Source organism: Trichosurus vulpecula, chromosome 8, assembly GCF_011100635.1.
Source record: "Trichosurus vulpecula isolate mTriVul1 chromosome 8, mTriVul1.pri, whole genome shotgun sequence".
Taxonomy (NCBI): Eukaryota; Metazoa; Chordata; class Mammalia; order Diprotodontia; family Phalangeridae; genus Trichosurus; species Trichosurus vulpecula.
Genome location: NC_050580.1, coordinates 65,624,121 through 65,644,393, shown reverse-complemented (window position 1 = coordinate 65,644,393; position 20,273 = coordinate 65,624,121). Strand labels below are relative to the sequence as shown.

The 20,273-nt window shown below is 40.8% G+C and overlaps 1 protein-coding gene across 1 annotated transcript in view; it reads right to left on the bottom strand.

The window, feature by feature from the left end:
• Positions 1–20,273, bottom strand: part of SH2D4B (SH2 domain containing 4B) — a 191,707-nt gene that overhangs the window by 75,650 nt on the left and 95,784 nt on the right. The gene's annotated exons all lie outside the window — the stretch shown is intronic.

The window sequence follows — 20,273 nt, the reverse complement described above, 5'->3', positions numbered from 1 at the left end:
TGGGTTGTAGTGGCAGTTCTGTAGGGATACCCAAAATAGCGTAGATGAACCCAGTAGAAGACAACAAAAACGGTATGATGAAATCATCATTAGACATCAGAGGTTCTACAGTTTCAGATGTGTAAATTGCCCTGGCCATGCATGCTCCTTATATGTGTTCTTTGGGAACATATGTTCCTACATATGTCTCCTCCCCCACTGGGAGTAGGGCAACGTATTGAGAAGTGTACCTTTATGGGTGTGTGGGGAATCTTTCTTGTCCCAGTTAATATTCTGCTCCAAACACCATGTAATATATACCAATACAGTGAAAACTATGCTGAAAGTCTGTAAAACCAAATTTCATCCAGCACAGTAGGACATTTTGGTGTCAGTAGAGTGTGTTTCTGGCTGGCAGAAAATTGAGTTGCTTAGGGTATTGGGTAACATAACAGTTATATCAGGGTATATACTAATGTTCTGGTTCTAAATGTTCTCCACTGAACTGAACAAATCTGCTTCCCCTACTCCTAATAGAAAGGAAATCTCCCAAGAAAGGACTTATCCATACCTTCTTCCCCTCCTCCCAATTCTTATAGTATCCCAAGTGCACTCTCTACTCTCTTATCCTTTATCCCAGTTTTGGCTGAAGAGGTGGCCCTCCTTCTTGTGAAAGCCAAGATCTTTGTCTGAATTCTTGACCCCATCCCCTCCTCTCTCCTTTATTATATTGTTCACACAATAACTCCCCACAAAATTCTTACTCTCTACTCCCTATCTGCATCCTATAAACATGCCAAGGTCTCCTTCATAATTAAAAAACCTTTATCTGACCCTGTTTTGTCTCTCAAGCTATTGCTCTGTGGTTTTTCCTCCCTTATATAGCCAAATTCCTTGAACACTAGTGACATATATAACTCCATTTTCTCTCCTCTAGTTCATTAGGAAACTTCTTGCCATATGGTTTCTAACTTCCATCACTCAACTAAAACTGCTTTAGACCACATGACAAATCATCTCTAATTATCAAATCTAATGGCTTTTTCTCACTCCTCATCCTTCTTGACCTCCCTGTATTATTTGACATGGCTGACCCCCCTCACTTGCTAGATAATCTCCCCTCTCAGAGTTTTCATGATACTGAATCTCTTGGTTCTGTCTTATTTGTCTGACTGTTCTTTGTACCTTCTTATATTCTTCATTTTTGCCCTGTCCCTCTAATTGTGGAAATATCCCAAATCCTCTGTCCTGGGCCCTCTTTTATGTACATATATTCTTTCTCACTAATCTCATCATCTCCCATGAGTTCAATTATCTCTAGGCAGGTTATTCTAAGGTATATTTATTCCTAGTATTTCCCCTAGCTCCAATCATGCATTACAAATTGCCTATCAGATGTTTCTCTGGATGTCCTATAGACACTTCAAACAAAACAGGAACCAATTACCTTTCCCACAAAACCCACTCTTCTAAACTTCTCAACTGAGTCAAGTGCATAACGATCCTTAGAATTCCACTTATTCTCAATTCTTCATCTTCCCTTACTTCCAAAATCAACTAGTTCTCAAACCTGGTTAGACTCCCCCCTCCATGACATCTTTCCAATCTGTCACCTTCTCTCACCACAACCAATCTTTTCCCTGTACTAAGCAATGGTACTGCAACTGGTTACCCTACCTCAGTTCATCTTCCATACCAATGACAAAAGTTTTCCTAAAGCACAGGTGCAACCACATCACTCCCCCCACCCCATACTCAATAAACTCCAATGGCTCCCTATTGTTTCTAGCATAACATATGAACTGGCATTGAAAGTCCTTCACGATCTGGTTCCATCTAACCCTGGAAAGTTTATGATTATTTTAAATCACTCAACTTTCTAGCCAACTGTTCTACCTATTATTCTTCATACCCCAAAAACCATCTCTCACCTCTGTATCTTAACAGTCTATCTACTCTGCCCGGAATGCAGTCCTTCCTTAATTTTACTTTGTGTGATCCCCTCCTTCCTTCAGAGCTCATTTCAAATGATGATTCCTAATAAAGCTTTACTTATCCTTAAGCTACTAATGTGTTCTCCAATTTGAAATTGCCTTACAATTACTTTGTATATAATTTGAATTCACATATAGGTAAATGTTTTTCTCCCGGTAGGAAGTAAACTTCCTGGAGGCAGAAACTATTTTTTTTTTATTTTTGTGTCTCCAGTGCCTAACAAAGTATGTGATGCATAATAGGCACTTAATAAATACTTGTTGATTAATAGAGTAATGGGATAAAATTCCTGACTCAAATTATGTGAAAGAATTGGGCTAGACAAAACAGTTTGCTCCTTTATGTCGTCAACATTTTCTCTTCTTAGGATTATGAAGCATGGGTATTAGAAGGGTCCTCAGAGGTGAACCATTCTTTTAAAGATGAGAACCCTAATGCCTAGAAAGATTAGTTAAGTGAGTCATTCAGGTTATGGATGTTAAAAAGAAGTCAAATAAACCCATCTGTCTAGTTTCATTCTATACAAAGAGGGAGAAAACAGTACAGTACGGAAATCTGGGCCATATTACTACCAGATATATTGTTTGCTTGTTTTCCAAATTTTTAAACTTTTTCATCTCAAGTAGCAGAAAGCCCTGGTTAGATTGTGTACTTGCAGAAGACAACCCAACGTGGATCTTCTTTGCATTCAGGTTCCTAGATATGCTCTCAGTTTAAAACAAAGCACATTCGAAAATCCAGGGATCAGCTGCCGGGGCATTAGCATGGCAAAGATGAAGATAGGCAATAATCAGAGATAGCTCAGTGTACACAAAGTGCCACCGAGGTGACCCTGAGGCACAGACAGTCAGCAAGTATTTATTCAGGACCTGCTGCATAGCAATTGATTAGAGGGGTTAATCACCAGGGCTGACCTGGTTAATTTTAGTGAGACAACAATTGTTCATGCCCCACTCTCTGCAGCCCATGGACATTTCTTATGATGAGATTTCTTGTCACTCCAATGTCAAGTGAGACCAGGGATGAAAAGGATATTCTTTATGAATCTAAAGGTAGTGAATCCTCAAGGGCAGGGGAAGTCTGTTTAAAAAAAAAAAAGACTACAAAGTCAGCAAACCACAGAATATGGATCTCTATGGAGTGTCTACTTCAGGTATTATCCCTAGAATTTCTAGGCTCTAGCCTAGACTTTCCCAATAGATGGTAGCAAGTTGCTGGAAACTCCCCTGAAGCTGTGAATGCCCAGGAACGAAGAGACTCCAGAGATTACAGGCTAGGCAAAATCACGAGTGCCACAGAGCCCTCACTGCTCTGGTCATGAAAACACAGACCTTGGACTAAGTCTGGTATAGGGCAGACACTCTAGGGAGGCATCATGGTGTAATGGAAAAAGCCTGGTTTTTACATTAGGAGACAAGATCCAGCCTCCACTCTGCTACTTAATGTGTGACCTTTTAACAAACCATTTAATTTCTCTCCAAGCCTGCATTCCCCAACTCTAAAATGAGGATGATAATACTACCTGCTTGGCTATTCAGACATTTGTTAAACACCTACTGTGTTCAGATCATGTCAGGGAAAGATAAAAGTGTTTACACAAAACACAGTACTTGCTTTCATGGAGCACATAGCCTTCTAGGGAGATGTGAAAGAAGATCAAATAACTATTATTCACAGTTACACATGATAAATGCATTAGAACAGTGGTATCTAAAATTGGGAATAGGGCTTGGAGGGACATGGCCTCACTTTGGGGGGCTATGGTCTGACCCCAAAGGGGTGTGATCAACTAAGTGGGAAGATAAAGAGCATCCCACATGGGATATAATAGCTGAGAAATGGCCAATTATTGGATTTGTCTCCAACACAGTTATATCTACCCTTATCCCTCAATACCCATTCGCCTCTCTCAGCTATGCCAGCTCCCAGGTTCGCCTTTGAGAGTCTGATGCAGACCCCTCAAAGCAAATGTAACCTAAAATAACCATTACCCAGAGAAGCTGCATAAGAACTTTTGGGAACCCACAAATATCACAGCATTGGAGGATACTAAGTGGTGGCAGAGTGGACAAAGCACTGGGCCTGGAGTCAGAAAGAACTGAGTTCAAATTTGACCTGACACATTTGCTAGCTGTGCAGATCACTTATCTTCAGTTTTCTCAGGTATAAAATGGTGATATTAATAACACCTACCTCCCAGGATTGTTGTGAGATCAAATAAGATAATGTTTATAATACACTTAGCACAGTCCCTGGCACACAGTAGGTACTTAATAAATGCTTGTTTCTTTCCTTCCTTCCTACATTATCTTTCTACTCAAAGCCACCCATTTACAAATTCCCCCTTTACTGTTAAAAGCACCAACAGCCTTGAATTAACCTCATTTTTCAATTTAATATCACCTTCAACTTCTTCCTTTCTCTTTTGCAGAATCAACATATGTAATCAGTTGCCGTATCTTTTTATTTCTACCTCCACATTTCTCACACCTGTCCCCTTCTCACATCACCTCCTGATGGACTATCGCAATAATCTTCTAATCAATCTCCCTGCTTTAGTCTCTTCTGCTCTAGTATATACTCCACACACTCCCAGTGGGATTTCCCAAAAATGCAGATCTGAGCCTGTCACTCCTACTCAGTCAACTCCAATGACTCCATATTGACTCTAGGATTAGGTCTTACTGGTGCTTAGCACGGCACTGGCATATATTACTGTTCAGTCGTTTCAGTCATGTCTAATTCTTTGTGGCTCCATTTGGGATTTTCTTGGCAAAGATACTGGAGGGGTTTGCCATTTACTTCTCCAGCTCATTTTACAGATTGAGGAACTGAGACAAAAAGGGTTAAGTGACTTGCCCAGGGTCACATAGCTAGTAAGTGTCTGATGCCAGATTTGAACTCAGGGAGATGAGTCTTCCTGATTCTAGGCCCACCACTCTATCCACTGTGCCACCCAGCTGTCCTGGCATATTTTAGGTATATAACAAATGCTAGTTGACTTTATTTACCTATGGTATTGGGAGGTTAAGTGTCTTGCCAGTATTTGTCAGAAGCCCAGATATCTGCCCTTTGTCCACCATACCACATTGCTTCTCTGCTTTGTATGTAGTAGGCACTTGATAAATGTTTGTTGAATTGAATTAGAAAAGAACCAACTATTATGCCATGCCCATGCAGGCCATTTAGAAGTAGAGATGGGAAGAAACCATGGAATGGAATTCTTATGCCTAATAGCACTAAAGACTCTAAACTTCACATAATCAATCAACAAATATTAGTGTATGCCAGGAACAGTGCTGGGGATACAAAGACAAAGAATAATTAATAGACAGATAAATAAACAAATAAATGAACAAAGGAAGGGAGGAAAGGAGGGAGGGAGGGATGGAAGAAGGAAGGAAGGAAGGAAAAGAAGGAGAGAGGAGGGAGGGACAGAAGGAGAGAGGAGGGAAGGAAGGAAGAAGGGAGGGAGCAAAGAAAGAAAGAAGGGAAGGAGGGAGTGAAACACAGAGGGAGGGTGGAAAGGTCCCTGCCCTTATAGAACTAATATGCCAATGGGGCAGTAAGATGTATATATATATATATATATATATATATATATATATATATATATATATATATATATATATATATATATATATATATATATATCTGTTGTATATACACAATAAATATGAGGCTTTGGGGGTGGAGGACCATAGCAGCTGAGGGGAGTAGGAGAGGCTTCATGTAGAAGGTGTCACCTGAACCAAGCTGGAAGGAAGTTAGGAATTCTAAGAGGCAAAGGTGAAGAGGGAGTGCATTCCAGCCACATGGGACATCCTGTGTAAATGCATAGACCTCCATTGTCTCAGTCTGAGGAGATCAGGGGGCATTTTCTGGGTCCCAAATGTCACAATGATTGTCATCCTTCAGCACTGCCCTCAATGTCACTAGTATAGTAGGAAAAGAGCTTGAAGTGAAACTAATTTACATTGACATTTACTGGACATTTTCAAGGTAACTTTCAAACCCACTGAGGCTTTCTTGCATTTGGGGAATGAGAAGGAGAGAGATAAGAGATGTGAGAGGGATGGGAAAAGCTGCAAATCACCAACAGGCTTTGTTGTACAGAGACATTAATAAAGGGAATTGCCTATAAAATTTCTAGCTATGTCTTCCTCTTCCCCCTCATTTTCAATGATAAATTCCTTCCATCTGTTGTCTGTTCCTGCCTTTGAGCCTCCTCTCCAGGGGTAACCAACTATGACAGAGTTAAGACATATTCTGGATGCCGCCGCAAGGATGACTCGTAACCCTGGCAGCTTCCATTTCTGCAGCACATCAGAGAGGCCTTCCAAGCCTTGATAACTACCTAAGGATGGCCACCAAGGCCTATGAGGCTCTAGGGAGCAGGAGCAGTGGCTATCTCCTCAAGTGGACACTATCACACACACCACCACCCCCAACTCTTTAGGGTGGGGTTCTCTAGAAGATCATGTCAAGGTGAGAGAGAAATTAACTTTCTGATCCAATACCACTTTGTAGAAGTACCTAACCCAGGCTTGGCTCAGAACCAGTTCTCCAAGAGAGAATTTGTCATGGGAACTGGGAAAAACATGAGGACGTGGTGAGAGTAGATGTTGGAAGAAAGATGAGTTCCTAGTCAGCATAATTGCTCCCTTTTGTAGACCTGGCTAAAAACTTTTGAAGAATGTTTATAACTCGGCCTTCTTGCCAGTTGACCAGAAGTTGGAACTAGGAACTAGGGCCTGGAGAAGAACAGATTCAGGTGGGACACTGTAGCTGTCTTCAAGCTTTTGGAAGGTTGTCATGACAAAGAGGGATTAGACTTGTTCTAATCCCCCCAGAAGTCAGATCTGGGATCCGTGTGTAGAAGTTGCAAAGAAACAAATTTGGACTTGATGTCAAGAAAAAATTCTTACAGTCAGAGCTATTCAAAAGTGGAACAGGCTGCTCAGGAGGTAGCAAGTGGGACTGTGACTCTGAATCTGCATATCTTTCTACTGGACCAGTAGAGTAAGGATCCAGAGCGTGCACCCAAAATGGAGGCCAAGACTATGCAGGTTTAGTGCTAGGTTTGTGGCTGTTCAGCAGGTCCATATACCAGCCTGTGTAAAAGATGGGAGTGGAAGTCCTTCCTACCCCACCCCAGGGTTAAAGTTACCCTTAAAAAAGCCCTCAGGATCACCAGACCCTGAAGAGCAGAACAACAAAGCAGAAAAGGGACCAGGCAAGTGCTGTGGCTGGGGCTGAGTCAGGAAACTTGCCCCTTGAAGCCAACTTATTAACTTCTTATTAGTCCTAGCTAGTAGTGATCTCTCAGATAGCATTTTGCCTGGGCTGCTCATTTGACCTTTTAGTACCTTCTGTCCTCTATTATAGTCATCTGTGTCCGTGTCTTTGCTTCATTCATTTGGAGTCATCAAGAACAAGGACCATGTCTCAGATTAGCTTTGCATGCATAAAATACCAGCACAGGGCCTTGGATAAAATAGTATTACTTAGCAAGTATTTGTTAGGATGAATAAAGGTTTGTTATCCTGTATTGCTATTTATGGCCTGTTTCAATGATGATTTCAATTTGTCTGTAGGCTCCTTAAGAATTTGGGATATCTAATATCACCTAGAGATCCTAAGGCCTAGGTATGCATCTACCCTTGCAGTAGGTTCTCAAGAAACACTATTTGCCAAGACAACTAGGCATTGGTCCAATAGCCTCTCCTCATTATCATAGACATTGACTAAACTCAATTCAGGACACTGTGCGGTGTGTTACGGGTACCAGAGACATGATATAGTCCTAGCACTCAAACATTCAGAGTCTGGTTTAGGATACTGAGACTACAGTTTGGGGAGACAGACCAAACTCACCCAAAAAGCTGGAATAGAAGTACAAGGCAGCACAGGAAGCTATGTGGTAAATATGAGAAGCAGGATGGGAGGGTAGAAGGAGCCTGGATGAAGAGTCAGAAAAGCTGGCTTTGAATCCTACATTTGTTTCTTGTAAGCTGTGTGACCTTAGGGAAGTCACATGTCTTGGCCTCATCTGTACAATGAAGGGGATTAAAGTAAATGGCCTCTGAGATCCCTTGAGACCCTAGATGTTATGAAACTTTCTGAATGGCACAGATTTTAAGTATTATAGGAGTTTAGATGGGCTAACTGTCAAGACTAGTGGTAGTTGGTAATTGTCAATGCTAGCCTTGTGGAGGAGATATATATGAATGGCAAAATTTAGAGAACAGAGATTAAGAGTATCTTTTTGCATTTGCAAAAAGATGCAGTAACCCAAGTCCCTGAGCCCCCTACCAATAGCCTGACTTCATGGGAACTTACCAGTCCCCTTGGTGGAGAGCCTCCCACATGTTGGTGTATCCTTGCCAACTGACTCTCTTCCCCTCCCCCGATCTGGCCTCAGAAGTCTTTGGATGCCATACTCTCCTTTATTTCTGTCCCACAGTCTCCCTTCACCCACCCATCTAAACGTCATCTGCTCAATTAGAGGAATTTTAATTTCCCTTGCAATTCTATATGTTACAACGCCCTTCATATAAACTTCTTACACTTTATTCCCTCCCCAAACTCTGTGGTCCAGCTTCCTCGGCCTAGTTGCAATTCCTCCCAGACGCACTACTGGCCCCCATGGAATGCTCTGTCCCCTTACTTCTATCTCTTACCTTTCCTCAAGACAATTCAAATCCCAACTTTTGCAGGCAACTTTCTCCATCCCCTCCCCAGCTCCAAGGGCTTTATCTATGAGATTAGCTTCTACCTACTCTGTGTATATCTTGTATATATGTATAGTCATTTACATGTTGTCTCTCCCATTAGAGTGTAAGCTCCTTGAGGGGCAGGGACTGTGTTTTTTATTTTTCTTTGCTTCCCCAGCACTCAGAACAGCATCTAACACATAATAAGCACTTAACAAAGGCTGATTTTTTTCCTTAATAGTATTTTTCCAATAACCTGTAAAGATAGTTTTCAACATTCTTTTTTGTAAAATTTTGAGCTCCAAATTTTCTCCCTCCCTCCTCCCCAAGACAACAAACAATCTGATATAGGCTATCCATGTACAATCATCTCACAAAGACTTATTGACCAACTGACTCACTGATTGGCTGTTGGCTGTATTTCCGGTCATGAGAAATTAGCCTAGATGTGTCCTTTGAGGCAGAGGATGACCACTAACTCTCTCATTGTGGGGACTTTACATATTATTAGTAAAAGGACTGAAGATGTGTTGATAACTCAGGTGCTATTGAATAGATATGAGAAACATTTTTTTAATTATACCTTTACATTTCTCTTAAAAAGTCATCAAGAAAGCCTGCTTTCTCATTTCTATTTATGTCCAACTCTCTCCAGTTTGTGCTGGAACGGACTTGAGTTGGATGATTTGAGAAATGAATTAATCAAGCATTCTAGGCCAGGCCATTTCTTTGGACAAATCTCCTCCTTTCTCTGGGCCTCAATTTCCTTATCCATAATATAAGGATCTCTAAGACCCTAGCAAAAGGCATAAAACCCAGCTGTAGCTAACAGAAAGCATAACCCCACAAGTGAGAGATGGCAGTGACAGGGAGATAGAGGGAGAGGAGCACCAGACTCGGCTTATGTCCCAGCTCTACTTCTTAGTATGTCCTTGAGCAAGTTTCTGAGTCTCAGTTTCTACATTTGTCAAATCGGGATAGTAACACGCATGCCATTTCCCTGCCAGGCATGTTATAAGGCTCAAACAGACAACATATGTAAAGGCCTTTGGAAGCCTTAAAGCTCTGTATGACTATAAGCTATTATTAACCTCAAGACACTACATCACTGTTAAATAGTCAGCAGCTATTGAGTTACTGTAGCTGAGTTGTGACTCCTGTATTTCATTTTTATGAATGCTGAAGGATGTGTGGGGTCTGCAAATGATGCACAACATAAAAGGGTATTCCCTAGAGAGTGTCAGAATGGAGAAAGAAAGAGTATAGTTCATCCTTTTCTGAATTAAGCTGCCTGCTGGAAAATTCATAAGCCATCTATATATGAGAAGGCTTTCTTCATGCTCCCTCAGGGGCTGTCAATACAGTGCTAGGGTTTTCTTGTCTTGAGCTACAATGGGTATTTTGTATTCTCAACATTTAAATCTATGGTTTTTGAATATTGCCTGCCCAGCCTAGATGGTTGAATTTTCAGTCTTCCATGGGATACCTGATGTTGACGAGATAGTGGAAGCTACAAGTCAGGGAATGTCTCAGTGTCTAGAGAATTAAAACTAAAGGTCACCTGAAGAACAATGGAGAAGGGAGTGGTTTATGTGAGCCACAGAAACAAATTATCAATGAAGGATCGTTCAAGACAAAAAGTGTAAAGAAGGTCTTTATAATGCAAAACCAGAAGAGAAAAAAGGTGGGCTGGCCATATAGCTAGAGCAAGGGATGACCAATGGATGGCCCACTTACTCCACTGGTGGCCACTCAAGGCCAATATATCCAGGACATAGCCTCTAACATAGCAATCAGACTCCACAGGGAGGATTTATGAAAGGATATGCACAAGAGATATGCACAGGATGGGCAGGCAAAAATTGATTGCAATTTCCATCACTGGAGACAATTCTCATATTGAAGAGATCACAGATCTATGGAAGTATCAAATCAGAGTAATGAAAGAGGGCAGGAATATCCATTGGAATAATATGGTCTGCCAGAGGACCATATCAAGTCAAGAGTTTGAAGCATTCTCATTTTCACTGAACACAAATGAGCTTAATTATCGTCTCCCAAATCTATACATCTGATCTTAATCTTTCTCCTGAACCTTAGTTCACCATTACCTACCTCTTCTTGTATATCTCCACTCAAATGACCCATAGATATTTCAAAATCAACATGTCCAAAATATTACTCATTATATTATAAAACTCATCCATCCTCCAAACTTCTCCATTTCTGTACATGGGACCACCATCCTTCCAGTCATCCAGGTTTTACCACTTCAAGATTATCCTTGATTTTCTCCCTCTACCCCCATATCAAATCAGTTATCAAGTCTAATCAATCCTACTTCCCCCACATCTCTCCATTCACACAGACTGTCTCCCCCAATTCAGACCACATTTCACCTGGACTTTTAACATAGCTCCTCATCAGTTTCCCAGATCAAGTCATTCCCCCTCTCCAACCTATCCTGCATACAGTTGACAAATTGATATTCCTAAAACTCAAATCTTACCATGTCACCGCCTTCTTCAAAAGTCTTCAATGGCTCCCAGTTACCTCTAGAATGAAATCCAAAATCCTGGCATTGTAAACAATTTGGTTCCCACCTCCTTTTTTGTCTCATGTCACCCCCCTTTGTATGTTCTGTTACATTCAAACGGCCCTGCTCTTTACATGGTATGCCATCTCCCACCTCTGTGACTTCCCTCAAGTGATCTTCTGTATCTAAATATGCTCCCTCCTCACTTTTGCTGCACAGGATTCCTAGTTTCTTGCTAACTATGACTCAGGTGCCATCACCTGCATGATATCTTTCCTGATCCCCTCGGTCACTAGCCCTCTCTCCCAAATAAAATTATTTTGTACTTCTTGATGTATGCCTTCCATTTGCTTACATATGTACATGTTCTATGCCTTCTCCCTCCCCAGCACAATGTAAGTTCCTTGAAGATAAGAGCTTACTTTTGTGTTTGGATTGCCTGCACTTAGCATGGTGCCTTGTTCCTAGTGGGCCATTACTAAATGTTTGTTGTTTTCTCCAACTGACATAGACATAGGAAGTCAGAGATTCAGCACAGTATTGTGGAAAGGGAGCAGCTAGTTGTCACAGTGAGTCAGGAAGACTCATCTTTGTGAGTTCAAATCTGGCCTCAGACACTTCCTATGTGACTGTCAGCAAGTCACTTAACGCCCTGTTTGCTCAGTTCCTCATCTGTAAAATGAGCTGTAAAAGGAAATGGCAAACCACTCCAGCAAACAGCTGAAACGACTGGAAAAATACTGACCTGAACTGAACTGAATGGTGGAAAAGACACTGAATTAGGGATTGGGAAACCTGCTTTCTAGTCTATGCTCTGCCACTAGCTAGTTATATGACCTTGGTCAAGTCCCCACAGTTCTCTGGGCCTGAGTTTCCTCATCTTAGAAAATAATTGGACTGTCTAAGGCAATCGACAAATATTTAAAATCCTTAGTAGTTCAAAAATTTCTACCAGAATGCAGAAAATCCAGGTGGAGTTACACAAAGCAAACCTGGAAGTGATCTTATTTATAAGTAGTAGGTGAGATTTCACTGTGGTTAGTTAGAATAGTGTGAAGGAATTAATAAAAATGAATGAACTCAAATATCCACAGGACAGAGGACAAGCACAAAATGCCATATGTTTAAGGGGATTTAAAAAGGCTATATAGATATAGAAGACAAGGGTTCTACACATAATAGCTGCTCAGTAAACACTATTACTGATTTGACTGGCTAAATTTCTCTGAATACATCCGGGTCCTTGACAGCTATACTTTCATTCATTCATTTAGCGTGGTATTTATTGAATGCCTACTAGGCACTGTTTGTTGTCGTTCCGTCATTTCAGTCATGTCTGACTCTTTGTGACTCTATTTGGGGTTCCCTTGGCAAGATACCTGAGTGGTTTGCCATTTCCTTCTCCAGCTCATTTTACAGATGAGGAAACTGAGGCAAACATGGTTAAGTGACTTGCCTAGGGTTGCACAGCTACTAACTGTCTGAGGCCAGATTTGAACTCAGTAAGATGAGTCTTCCTGACTTCAGAGCTGATACTCTATCCACTGTACCACCTAGCTGCTCTACTAGGTACTCCGCAGATATTTTTTAAATGAAAGTAAAAATATGATCCCACCCTTCCAAAAACAGACCATGTAGTTGGTGAGATTTTATACATATATATACATATATACACATACATACATGATATATCATATATACACACACACATATACATATATACATATATATGTATCTGTGTATACACACACATATGTAAGAAATAGTTAAGTAACAATAGAAGCAGCTAATGATTAAGTCAAAAAGTGAGTGGTAAAGACTAGTGCTGTATGAATTCAGAGGAAGGAGAAGTAACTGCATGCTACATTAGATGAGGAAAAAGAGAGATGAGCTGGGCCTTAAAGGTGGGGTATGATTTGTGTGGGTAGACCAGGAAGGAGAAACCTTCCAGAAAGGGAGGGGTTTCAGCATGAGCAAAGAAAACTTTTGAATAAGCTTGACACATTCAAAGAAAAGTGAGGACGCTGACCTAGCTAGAGCAAAGGATTTATGCTGGGAAATAATGAGTTATCTCATTAGAAAGGCAGGAGGCTTTTAGTAGTTGTCTTCCTCTCTGTAAACTGAAAGCCTTTCCCACCTCCAGCTTCCTTTAGGAGGAACTAAGATCTTGCTAGCCAAGGCCACCAACTTCTGCTGTATATTCTTCTAATATTTCTAGTGACTTTCTGAGGCACACTGTAGCTTCAAGACAATATGTATGGTCAGATGCTAGTTACTAAGGGCCAAGAAGGATGAAGAAAGACCAAAAGGGAGAAGAGAGTTTCTCCCCTTTTAGAACTTCCTGAGCTGCCCTTTTGCTCACCAAGCAGAATTGAGAATAAAACTGATTAACAATAAACCTGAGAATAGGTTGACTGGCCCCGAGGCATGTTGGCTAGGGTGGTCTCACTTTGTAAAATGATGACAATTCCTATAATCGGCAGCAGTGGTGGCAAAGGTAGAATGAGAAATAGATAGGTGCATCAGTGCAGCAGAGAAATAGTGAATAACAGCTTTGAAGAACAGCATCAGGAAGTGACAGCTACAGCAACATGGAGTTTCAGGACCACACCAAGAAACAGCAACAAGTCAACAGCAACAGTGAGACACAGTCAATGGTGGAAAAAAGAGCATATGACACTGATATTTCTCCCCTCCTCAGAGTGTGATTTTTCCGGGGCTTTGTTCTCTTCTCCATTGGCACATGATTGTGTGGGAGATATTGCTCATTTGTACAAAGATGCTGAGAATGAGCTTACTATGTGATTTTTGCTTATCTATTTTGCTATTCTGCTTGAATTTAATATCTTTTTTTAAAAAAAAAATATTTCTGTTCTGTTTTAGGTCAGGCCCTCAGTGGGACTTAAACCAGCCCCAACATTGAACCCAAGCAGCCTGTGATACCAGAGTTGAGTGACATACCTATTACATTATCTCAAGCCTTTTGACAACCCCTTTGTTATTTAATTAAGGGCACCAGAGAGGGATTGGCAACTCCCACTTCTTTTCTTCCTGTCCGTCTTTCCTCTTGTCCTCTCACAGACCTTTCATGACATCCTGCCAAACATGTTACTGCAGGTTTCCATGAGTCCCTAGGGATCTGATATCATTAAAGCTAAAGTCGAAAGTTCCCTAGCTAAACCTACTCAAATATTTTCAACGCTTCTTTGCCCTCACTCAATGAGAACCTGGATCATGGAACTATAAAGAAAAAACTCTGAGATACTATTAAACTTCCTGTGGAATAATCACTAGACACGTAATAAGTAATTAGAGATTAGAGAAAGATACAGAGCATTTATCTGCATGGTCGTCCTAACTCTAAAGCATTTTCTCAGGTTCTTGGAAATTGTCTATAAACTGAGCCCAGGGATCCCTAAGGGACACATGGGAGGACTCAACTATTACGTCAGGGAAGAAATTCAAATCAGGTCCTCTCTTTGGAAAAGATTAGTAATTCTGGTCATCTGTGGTCTTTTTGTATTTTTAAAGTGGACCATACTTCATAGGTAATGATTGCTGAAATGGTTAACTGGTCACAACATGGTCACAAAACACTGCTACTTCTAAAAGTTACAAGAAAATTTGGTTGAAGGGACAAGTATCTTGAAAATGGAGCAGTGGAAATGGCCCAATGGAAGCCTCAGGCAATGTCTTGGACTGACAGTTTGAATTAAAGGAAAGAATTTTGTCAAGAGGTAACATCTTTAAAATCTTCTGCCTTTTCTCCTTCAACACTCAGTCCTTTACTGGGGCCCTTGTTAAGTTCCTCATGCCTTTACCAATACAACTACATTTACTGTTGAAATCCAAATAACATTCCTCCTCCTTAGAACTGTCCATCCAGCTTCAGTGCTGAGCAAAAAGTAGAATTTGAAATAAATAAGAGTAGTAAGCTATCATTATATCAAGTCCATTCAAGACAATTCAGCCACCTACTATGCATTTGGCATTGTGGTAAGTGTGCAGGAGGATGCAGGCTAAGTGACAATGTCCCTGCCCTAAAAGAAGCTCCTTCTTGTGTCACATGGCTACAAGAATATTTCCTGCATGAGTCATTTTCCCACATCTGATAAGGAGTCAGTCTCTCAGACCATAAGCTCCTCCTCCCTTACACTATGAGCTCCTTGACAGCACACTGTTTTTTGCCTATCTTTATATCCCCAGCACTTAGTACAATATGTAGCACATAACAGACCCTTTAAAAACGCTTATTGACTGATTGGACGACTCATCAATCAGTAAATATTTAGAGCACTGCTGTAGTGTCCAAGGGGCTCTGAGACCCACTGGAGGATGAAAATGGAAGTTGCTCTCTATTTAAGTTTACCTGACAATGACATTTTGGAAAGTATGTCTTTTTTTCATTGAAAAGCTGCCTGTCATCACTATTACCATTCTCACCATCAGCATCAGCACTGAGATCTTCATTCATCATCATAATCATCAAATAATAGTCAATAGCTGCCCCCAGAGTGACTGATGTTGTGCTACGCACTTGTCTGCAGAGTTAAATAGATACAGCCCATGCCCTTTTAAGAGTTTATGATACCTAACAGATAGTAGGAACGTTACAGATATCAGCAGACAAATGGTATACGTGGTTGAGAAAAGGCACTGGTCAATAATAGACTGGGGATTAAACAAAGCTAGGAAAAGTAAGCATCTGTAGGACCACAGGCTCGTAAATTTTGGGTAGGAAGGGAAATTTGAGGGCATCAAGTCCAATCCTCTCATTTTACAGGTGAGGAAACTGAGACCTCAGAGAAGTTAAGTAACATGTGATGAGTCATGCAGCTCAAAAGTGTGAAGATTTCCTGAGTGTTCACCTCCAGTTTTCATCTTTAGAATATTACAAACTTAGATACACTTGAGAAGTTACCATTTACCATTTAATTTCACCTCCCAATAGTGCCATTGGAAGTTATGAGAGCAATTTTCCTTAACATAGGAATTGATATGATTGTAATGTTCAGCTTAATTTTTCAGTAATTGTTGCTGGCACCAAGAGAGGGATCCTTAGCTGTTACATGCAAGTATGAAATATTGGAATTTCTACCCCAACAAATCTCCACATTTTTCCTGGCATTCTCGCTGCCTCTTCAGAAAAAATGTAGTACCTTTGATCCTCTAAGACACAACTATTTATCAGCTGAATGAAAAAAACAATTTCTTGTATGAAAACACTTGTGAATGGGCATGGAAAGTCATGTGACCCATTGACCCAATTCTGAAATTGCTGAGAAGTACAGAAACATTGGTCAAGACACCAGAGGATTCCAGTCTTGACTCTGCCAGTAACTAACTCTGTACAAGTCATTCCCCTTCTCTAGGCCTCAGTTTCTCCATCTGTTGGATTATATGACCACTTCAGCTCCAAAACTTGAGGCTCCTAAAATGCAAGAAGGCTGAATGTTCACTTGAAAAGTGAGGAAGGATTTCCTTGACCTAAAGTCATGAGGTAGGGATGATTCCCTTGCAGGATATGATAATTATGCCCTTATCTTGATTATTTTTTAATTCTGAAGAATCCAGGGTTGATTTTTTTTCAAGTTAGCCATTCAGCTGATCACCTCCACTCTGCCTCTCTTAAAAAAACTTCCCAAATATAATATTGATGGAAAAGTTCTGAACCCAACTAGAACAAATTCTAAAGGAAAGGTAGAATGATGTTGGGCAGCTAGGTGGCACAGTGGATAGAGCGCTGGGCTTGGAGTCAGGAAGACTCACCTTCCTGAGTTCAAATCTGGCCTTAGACACTTACTAGGTGTGTGACCCTGAGCAAGTCACTTAACCCTACTTGTCTTACTTTCCTCCTCTGTAAAATAAGCTGGAGATGAAAATGGCAAACCACTCCAGTATCTTTGCCAAGAAAACCCCAACATGACTGAAATGATCAAACAACAAAAACAACAACAGAGTGATGTTATTCTCTTTCCTGTAGTGTGAGGCCTTTGATTCATGCATTACCTCTCCACGCTGAGACCTTCTCTTGCCAAACAATCCACAACCTGCTTTGGTTCCACAGTACAATATTCTCTTCCAAAATAAACTTAGAAATAAGTCCCTAATTTATATTTAGCCATCCAGTGCCTGATTATTTTATTGTGGCTGATTACTTAAGATATTTTACTCAGTAGACTTCCTATAAAGAGCAGCAAAAATAATTTGCCATTGCAGAGACAACCAGCTTGAGTTCTTAGGTCTTTTTTTGGTCTTATTTGGCCTGGCAAAATGTAAAGGAACTACAGAAAGCAGATACTAAGAGTAGCTGTAGATTGTTCACTCGCTACAGCTGCTTGGAGACAACATGGTGCTGAGAGCTGAATCTTTGTTCCATTCTAAATTTCATCCCTTTACTTGATTAGCAATGACATTGATACTTTCGCCATGTTCACCTCCTGCCACCCTGCTGTTCACCCTATGGCTCATTTTTCATCCTGACCCCTTGTACAGCTTGCCCCATAGTCAGGCTTGGCTGCATGGAGGCAAGAGATGATGGAACCTGGCCAGTCTACTCCTGGGAAGATTAATTTCAGCAACAGGAGAGGAAGAGCCTGGCTTATAGCTTCCCTTTTACTTGGCAGAGTAAGGTCAGAGTCACTGAAGTCCATTTGAAATAGCCAGAAAGAGAGTTACCTCTATCCATACCTGAAACTGTTCTCCTGGGAATCTCCAGGAATAGAAAACACAATGGATAAGAGGAGGATCTTTTCTCAATTTTGCCTTAGATGCCTGGAATATGCTCTCAAGTCGTCTCTGACTTTCTCCATCTGGGGAGAATAATTAATGCTTCATAGAAATATTGTGAGACAAATGAAATAGTATGAAAACAATGAGTCTTTCAGAAGAAAGGTGCTATTTAAATTGAAAGTATTTTTAGACCAGTATGTCTCTACCCTCACCTATGAATTGACCTAGAATCTCTTAAGAGCCTGCTTATTCAATAATCTACAAAAAATAATAATCATCAAGGGGCATCTCATGACCTTCTGGCTACTTGGAAGGGAGAGAAGGATACCTCACCCCCTAGGCAGCTAGGTGGTGCAGTGGCTAGGGCGGGGGGGGGGGGGGGCCTGGAATCAGGAAAAACTAAATTTAAAGCTAACTTCAGACACTTTCTACCCTTGTGACCTTAAGTAAGTCATTTAATCTGTATCTGCCTCAGCTTCATCAACTATAAAATGAGGATTATAATAGCACCTACCTCCTAGGACTGGTGTGAGAATTAAATGAGATTATATTTGTAAAACACTTAGCACAGTTCCTGACACATAGTTGGCACTTAATAAATGCTTATTCCCCCTTTGCCTCCCAATTCTTCACTTAGATTTAACAAAAGAAATTAGACTAGACTGAGATGGCTTTCTTTTGTTATAAGGGTTGCACTTCCTTGTTTCAAAATAGATTTATTCCTTCCACTCCTCTAAAAGGTAAAGCATCACCAAACTGGTTCTCAGAATTGTTATGTAGCTCAGAATGTAGATATTACTTCTAACCCTCAGGAGGTAGGAGAAGAGCAGGCCAAAGAGATTCTAATAAGAAAAATTAAACATGTCTTGAATTCATCAGAAGTAATAGGTAATATCAAAGCATATACAAGGCCTTCCCCTGAATTCATTTTGATCATCTCTTTTCTGCCTGTAAATCCTTTCTAATGTTCCCCCTTTGACCCTTCTTTATCAGCCACATGAACGGTCATAGGGGTCTATCATAAGTATCAACTGGGCATCAAATTCCAGCCTATTTTCATAAATATTTGTGTTTGTCTTCAGGGTCACTGTTAAGAATTATATTCTTTATTTATAAAAGTGGTTTCTGTGAATTTGTATATTTGTACTAAGCTAGAAATTTTACCCTGAAATTCATATGAATATAGGTCCTCATAAATGTTCCTCTCTTTTTCTAGTGCAAAATCATCTCCATTTATTCAGTGGGGTGCAGCCGGCTGAGTATTCTGTTGTGTACTACTTAAGAAGCCTGAGGAAAAAATGGCTGGGAAGGGAAGGAATCCATCACAGCTCTGAATCCCGTCCTGGAGCGGTATGAGCATCTTCTTATGACTAGGACATTCAATCTTGATGACCTTCCTCAGCCCTGAGCTTTCAGAATCAAGTAAAAAAGCCGACATGCTCATCCAGGAGAGGGCAAAGTGGGAAGCTGGAGAGCAGGAGCCAAGTCATTCTTTCGAGCCAAGCCAAACTAGCAACTGAGTATGGAATTCCAGCTGGTCTGGGTTGATGTCAACACAAGCCTGAGGCTCAAGCATGGGGGGAAAGAGATCTCAATTCTCATCTTGGCTTTGCTACCGACTAATCATGTCACCTAGGGCAAGTCATCTTCCCTCTGAGTCTCATTTGTTTCCTTACTAGAAATGGTGGCTGGCAGTATCTTTGCATATATTGTATGTATAGATATAAATATGATAATGCTGAGTCCCTCTGCTTGATTGTAATTTCTATGAGGGCTGGGACCCATTCTTTTGCCTTTGTATGCTAGAACAATATCTGGCATATAGTAACCATTCAATAAATGCTAGTTGATTGATCTTTGGCCCAATGGAATGGAAAACATATGCCAGGTTAAATTATATTGTCCCCTTCACATAAAGGCAATATGGCAAAACAGATAGGATGCTAGGCTTAGACCTGGGTTCAAATCTTGCCTCTGACACCTATTAGCCCTTAACCTCTCTCTATCTCATATGACTCACTAGGACTTAGCATAAATGGGTTGAGCATCTGCCTGAGTTCCCCAATGACACTTCCTTTGCAATACCATGTATCTCTCCACATTGGTTTCTCAAGTTTCCTAAATATAGAAAAGGAAACATAAATATTTTTCCCCTCTTCTCCAAATTTCTCCCTGGGAGTCTGCCATTCTGGGTAGCTAGGAGGTGCAGTGGATAGAGCACCTGGCCTAGAGACAGGAAAACCTGAATTCAAATACAGCTTCAGACATTTACTGGCTGTGTGATCTTGGGCAAGTCACTCAACCTTGTTTGCCTC